Source organism: Cannabis sativa, chromosome 3, assembly GCF_029168945.1.
Source record: "Cannabis sativa cultivar Pink pepper isolate KNU-18-1 chromosome 3, ASM2916894v1, whole genome shotgun sequence".
Taxonomy (NCBI): domain Eukaryota; kingdom Viridiplantae; phylum Streptophyta; class Magnoliopsida; order Rosales; family Cannabaceae; genus Cannabis; species Cannabis sativa.
The window spans coordinates 74,228,576-74,234,221 of record NC_083603.1 but is presented as its reverse complement, the minus strand read 5'-3'; positions in this window follow the sequence as shown (position 1 = coordinate 74,234,221).

Sequence of the window (5,646 nt, the reverse complement as noted above, 5' to 3'; positions counted from 1 at the left end):
TTTGGCTTGCATTTCTACAAATCTGTTTTCCCATTCTTGGGCAGCTTGTGGTGGGTTAGCATAACCCCAACCACGTGCCCTACCTCTGGGACCTCTACCTCGACCACAAATATTAAGGGAAATCTGAGCTCCCTGACCACCACTTGATCCAACCGAATTGCCCTGGCTCCTGGTGTTTCGCTTGACGTCCATACTAATCTGAACAACTTGCGTAACCAAGAGCTAGTTTGGTCAGACCGTGATGAAAGAAAAACTTACTAATGCCGCTTATTTGGAAATCGAAAACATGTGCATATTCTACTATCAGGCTACTAACATGCTTCCTAACAGTGGAACGAGCTAACTGCTGATGATGATTGTACATGTCGTGACGATCTTTGGAAGACAACCTGGTGGCTCTGATACCAAATTGTAACATCCTAACTATTATAGGCATGTTAGCGTGCTTTTAAACGTACTGTGCAGCTCGTTGCTAATCAACGAGGTTATTAAAATTCATGAATAATTAAAATTTGCTTAATTAATTAAAAACATAACATAATACATTTATAAAATCCCGGGATCCCGTTTACAAAATACATTAACAAAAGTTTACTATCCATAAATAAAAGATTTGTCGCCTAACGACTAAACAGCAAAAGCCCTGATGTCCCAAAGATCGTACGCTCCAGGCCTAACTGCCCTAACATGTACAATCTTCACCTGCTCGCTCTCACGGCTCCTCAACTTTAGCTTTGCCCTTACCTACACATAGAAATTGCACTATGAGTCGACAGACTCAGTCAGAAAAACATAAACAATAATAACTCGAATTATGATCGGATGCCCATACCCCCAATCATAACTCTATCCCCGTGACCCGCACGGTATTGAGTCTAGAATGTTCGTACGATAATACTATTGACCATAATATCATCCTATACTCGGTACGCTAGTCATACTCTAGGCGTACCGATGTGATACTGTCGGATAGTACAAAAGCCAATATACATATCTAATTTAATCTAACAGGCTTACTAACATGCGCACTAAACATGTAAATACATATGCATATGGTTATACTAATCTTACCTCGTTTCCAAGTCTAGGTGTGCCAGCCAACCTGAGTGGAACAACTGCTCGTCGAATTATAGGCTCCTAAATCACATCAATCATAACATAGGTAAGTGACACGCTAAATCACTTTCTGGGGACTTAAACTTGAAACTAAAAGTTTCCCTATCGATAAACAACATGGAAATATTCTAAACATTACAAAAATAGGAAAAACTAGGGTTCCCAAAATTGCCCCAACCGGTAAACCGGTTCCTATAGGTCCCTCTGAACTGGAATTCCAATTCAGTGCAGGAAACCTTCAAAAATTCACCACAACCTCAAATCAACTCCAAACACCACAAAAACTTCCAGACCTGCTATTTATACCCCATAGAACAATATCAAAGCAGTAAAACACTTCTACAAGCTCAGAAACAAAATCCACCATTAAAGCTCCAAGTTTGAGTTCTAAAATTAAAACTTGGTTAAATCTACTAACATCCAACAATTCAAGCTTAAATCAACCTATCTAAACATATTTTAACTTCTGAAAACATTAACAAACAACAATAGCCACACCAGTAACTAATAACTCAAAATCATGCAAAAATCTCAAACTTAAAACTCAAGAAAACATAAAGAGGAGTGTCAAAACCTTTACCTTAGCTTGGATTAAACTTAAAGCTGCTAGAACTTGCTAGAATTGAAGAACAAAATTCAAAACCCTAGCTGATCTAGGGGGTTCGAAAAGAGAGAGAGTTGAAAGAGAGAGGGTAGTTCAATTGAGTGGGAGCGCTAATCATAGAGACAGAATCTATAGCTTCTATCCGGACATATAAGTGAAACGATGATTTCCTTCGAGCTTGGCTAAATAGAGATAAATAATAGAGCGCTCATTTTAGTGGTTATATTAGTTCACTAAAATATCATTTATAGGTTGTTAAGTGTTTTAAGGATAAAATACATTGAAGGGTGTAATAGTAATTTTGTCCCTACTCAATGTAAATCATCTATAGAGGATCATTGATTATTGGGATTATAAGAATGGATAACTAATAGTGTATCTATATTGTGGAATATATAGAGCGTTCTATATAACTGAGAGTGCAATTCCAAGTTCTATAGTGGTGCAATGAGGAATTAATAAGTTAGAGAATTTACTTGGTAAATTCTAGAGCTACTTATTGGAAGCTCGGTTATATAGGCCCATGGTCCCCATACTAGTTGAGACAAGCTGCTTGTAAGACTCAGTTTATTGATTTTAGTTAATCAATTTTAATTCTAAAATTAGACTATGTTTAGTTTATGAATTTTCACTATGTTATGGTTTGATTGTGAAGAAATAAGATTTTAGGATTAATTTATTAATTAAGAGACCTTGTGGAGTCTAATTAATAAATAATATAAATGACAATTTTATTTGATAATTATGTTAATTATTCAATAAATAATTGTGGCATTTATAGGGTTGAAATTGCAAAAAGTAGTATTTGTGAGAAATAGATAAATGGTAGAGAAAAATGACAAAAATCTAACTAGTGTTAGACACACTAATGGCCGGCCACTTAAGGGTATTTTTACTCCATTTTTATAATTTTTTTATTCTAAATAAATCAACCCTAACCCTAAGAGAAGTAGTATAAAAAGAAAAGAAAGTCTCATTATCCAACTAATGCTTAAAATGCAATAAACCTAGCTTTCTTTCTCTCTAGGTTTTTTGAGACTTCTTTTTTGATCAAGAAGAAGGAAACTTCATTAATCAACTCGCCAATACAAACAACTAAACTTCTCAGAGGAGAAGAACAACCGCAAAGCCTACTAATTACATATCAATCTTTGAAGTATATTCTTCTCCACTCTAGAACCTTTCCTATCTTTGATCAACAAGAGCCTATATTTCACATCACTTTTAATTTTGTTCACTATAAAATTGATAAAGTTAGAATAAAAAGAAAATAAGCAAGTGTTTTGGTTGCCCCATAAGTGGTGAACCATGGCTGCCAACATAAGCGTTCTCACATTGTCTAAGATGCTCGACCTTGTATTGCCCAACCAAACAGTCCAGCTATCAATGTTCCTTGACCAACCATCAAACCCCAGCCAATTAAAAAGCAAAGACAGCACCTGTTGGGAAAAGATGTAGCTGAAAAAGATGTGGTGGTGGCTCTCAGTTTCAATGTCACAAACCACACAATTTTTGTTTGGGATAGGGATGTTCAATCGGCACAACATATCCCTTGTAAGAAGCTTGGATTGAGTAACTTGCCAAAGTTAAAAAGCATGTTTTGGCATATTTAATCTGCTCCAAATTGCTCCTACAGCCGAGAATTCATCCTGGTCCAGCATGCTTCGGTACAACTGGCTCACATTAAACTTTTCTCCACCTGTAGCAACAATTTCAGTTTTGGTAAAAGTTGTTCGAAGCCTACAAAGCTTCCTCCAATACCAACTTGTATCCATGCTCAATCTATAAGACCAAATATCACTCCCTTTGAGATAAATCTAGTTAATCCACTTAACCCAAAGCAAATCTTTTTTATTCATCAAGTCCCATAAAAATCTAGCTAACGAAGCTTTGTTCCACTTTGATCCATCCTTGAACCCAAGACCTCCAAAGGCTTTTGGGAGGCACACCCTCTCCCAACTTATCAAGTGAGTTCTAGTTCGATTATCTTTCAACCCCCAAAGAAAACCCTACATAATTTCTCAATCTCTTTTATCACACTTTGAGGAAGAAGGAAGACTCTCATCCAATAATTCCTTAATCCAATCAATGTAGATTGGATTAATTGAACTCGACCAGCATACGAAAGATGCTTATTAGCCCAAGAATGGAGTCTACGTTTCATTTTTTTCAAAACCAACCCACAATCATCTAGCCTCCATTTTATTAGTCTTAGAGGGATCCCAAGGTACTTAAGAGAAAACTCACTGATAGAAAGATTTATCTTTTGAGCGAGAGGAATTGGTTGAGAAACCCCACCAAAGTAAACTTGAGATTTGGCAAAATTAATGGAAAGACCCGAGGTCTTGCTAAACTCATCAAGCATAACCTTGATAGCACTTAAAGAGCCCTCATTCTCTTTACAAAAGATAACTAAATCATCTGCGAAACATAGATTTGTAAGTTTCATTTTTTTGCATAAGGGATGGTACCTGAAATCCTTTTCTCTAGCTGTTGTTGGATCCTTCGGGAAAGATACTCCATGACAAGAACAAAGAGAAGGGGAGAGATGGGATCCCCTTGTCTAAGCCCCTGCTCTCCTTTAAAAGATCCCTGAATTCTACCATTTAGCAGTAAAGAATAGGATGTATTTCTCACACAATTCTTAATCCACTTGACAAACTTAGCAGGGAAACAATAGGCCACCAGAAGCTTTTCAAGAAAGTCCCAATTAACCGTATCATAAGCTTTACTGATATCAATTTTGATAGTGCATTTGGGGGAGCAATTCTTCCTTCGGTACTTCTTCAAAATGTCCTCAAGAATTAGAATATTGTAAGCAATGGATTGGCCCTTGACAAAAGCTCCATGGTTCTGACTCACTAAAGCAGGAAGCACATTAGCAAGCCGGGAACAAATCAGTTTAGAAACACACTTGTATAATATAGTACAGCAGGCAATAGGCTGGTAATCAATAGCTTTAGAAAGAATATCAATCTTTGGGATAAGAGAGAGAGTCGTTTTATGGAGCTCTTCCGGGAACTGATTAGTGTTAAAAAAAATGAGTTATAGCCTTATGGATATCCTTTCCCACCTCAGGCCACACTAACTTAAAAAACCACAAACCAAATCCATCAGGGCCAGGAGATTTATTATTAGGGATAAACATCGCGGCTCTGACTTCTTTGAGAGAGAAAGGTTTTAAGAGATGAACTTGCTGATCGAGGGTGAGTTTAGAGCCCATGGCTATGCAATGAGCTTGTATCTCCATGGTGGTAGGCTTAGCTTTCCCCATTATGCCTTTAAAATGGCCAAGAAAGTGTTGCACAACATCAGAAAAGTGAACATTTAGGACCCCTTGCTCGGTAGTAAATGAAACAATCCTATTATCTTCCTTTCGCTTCTTCAACATGGCATGAAAATAAGCTGTGTTACTATCTCCTTGTTGAATCCAATTAACCTTGCTTCTTTGGTGGAGAAAGTTCAAGTACATTTTTTCCTGAATGTGAATTTGGTTAGCAGCCGCCTGCTCCAATTCAAGGAAATGATTGTTGTTTGACATTGGAACTGAGCCTCCTTGTAATTGTCCTTGGCCTTCTCATAAGCATCTCCAATGTTCCCAATCGAGTGCCTATTGAAAGCTTTTAACTTGTGTTTGAGCCTCATGGTTTTTAAATAAATTCCCTTCAACCCACCACATCTAAGAGGCTTGCCCTAGCTATCTAACACAATGTTCTTGTAATCTTGATGATCAATCCAGAAATTATAGAATCGAAACGTTTCGCTGAAGATGATGGAGATGAGAAGAGCAATAAGTAATGAGTTTGGGAAAACGTATGCTCAATTTTTTTTTTTAAAAAAAATAAAGTAACTCAAAAGAATAAGTTAGAACAACAAAAGAATAACCGTTAAAAAATATAAATACAATAAGAAACAAAAAAAATATG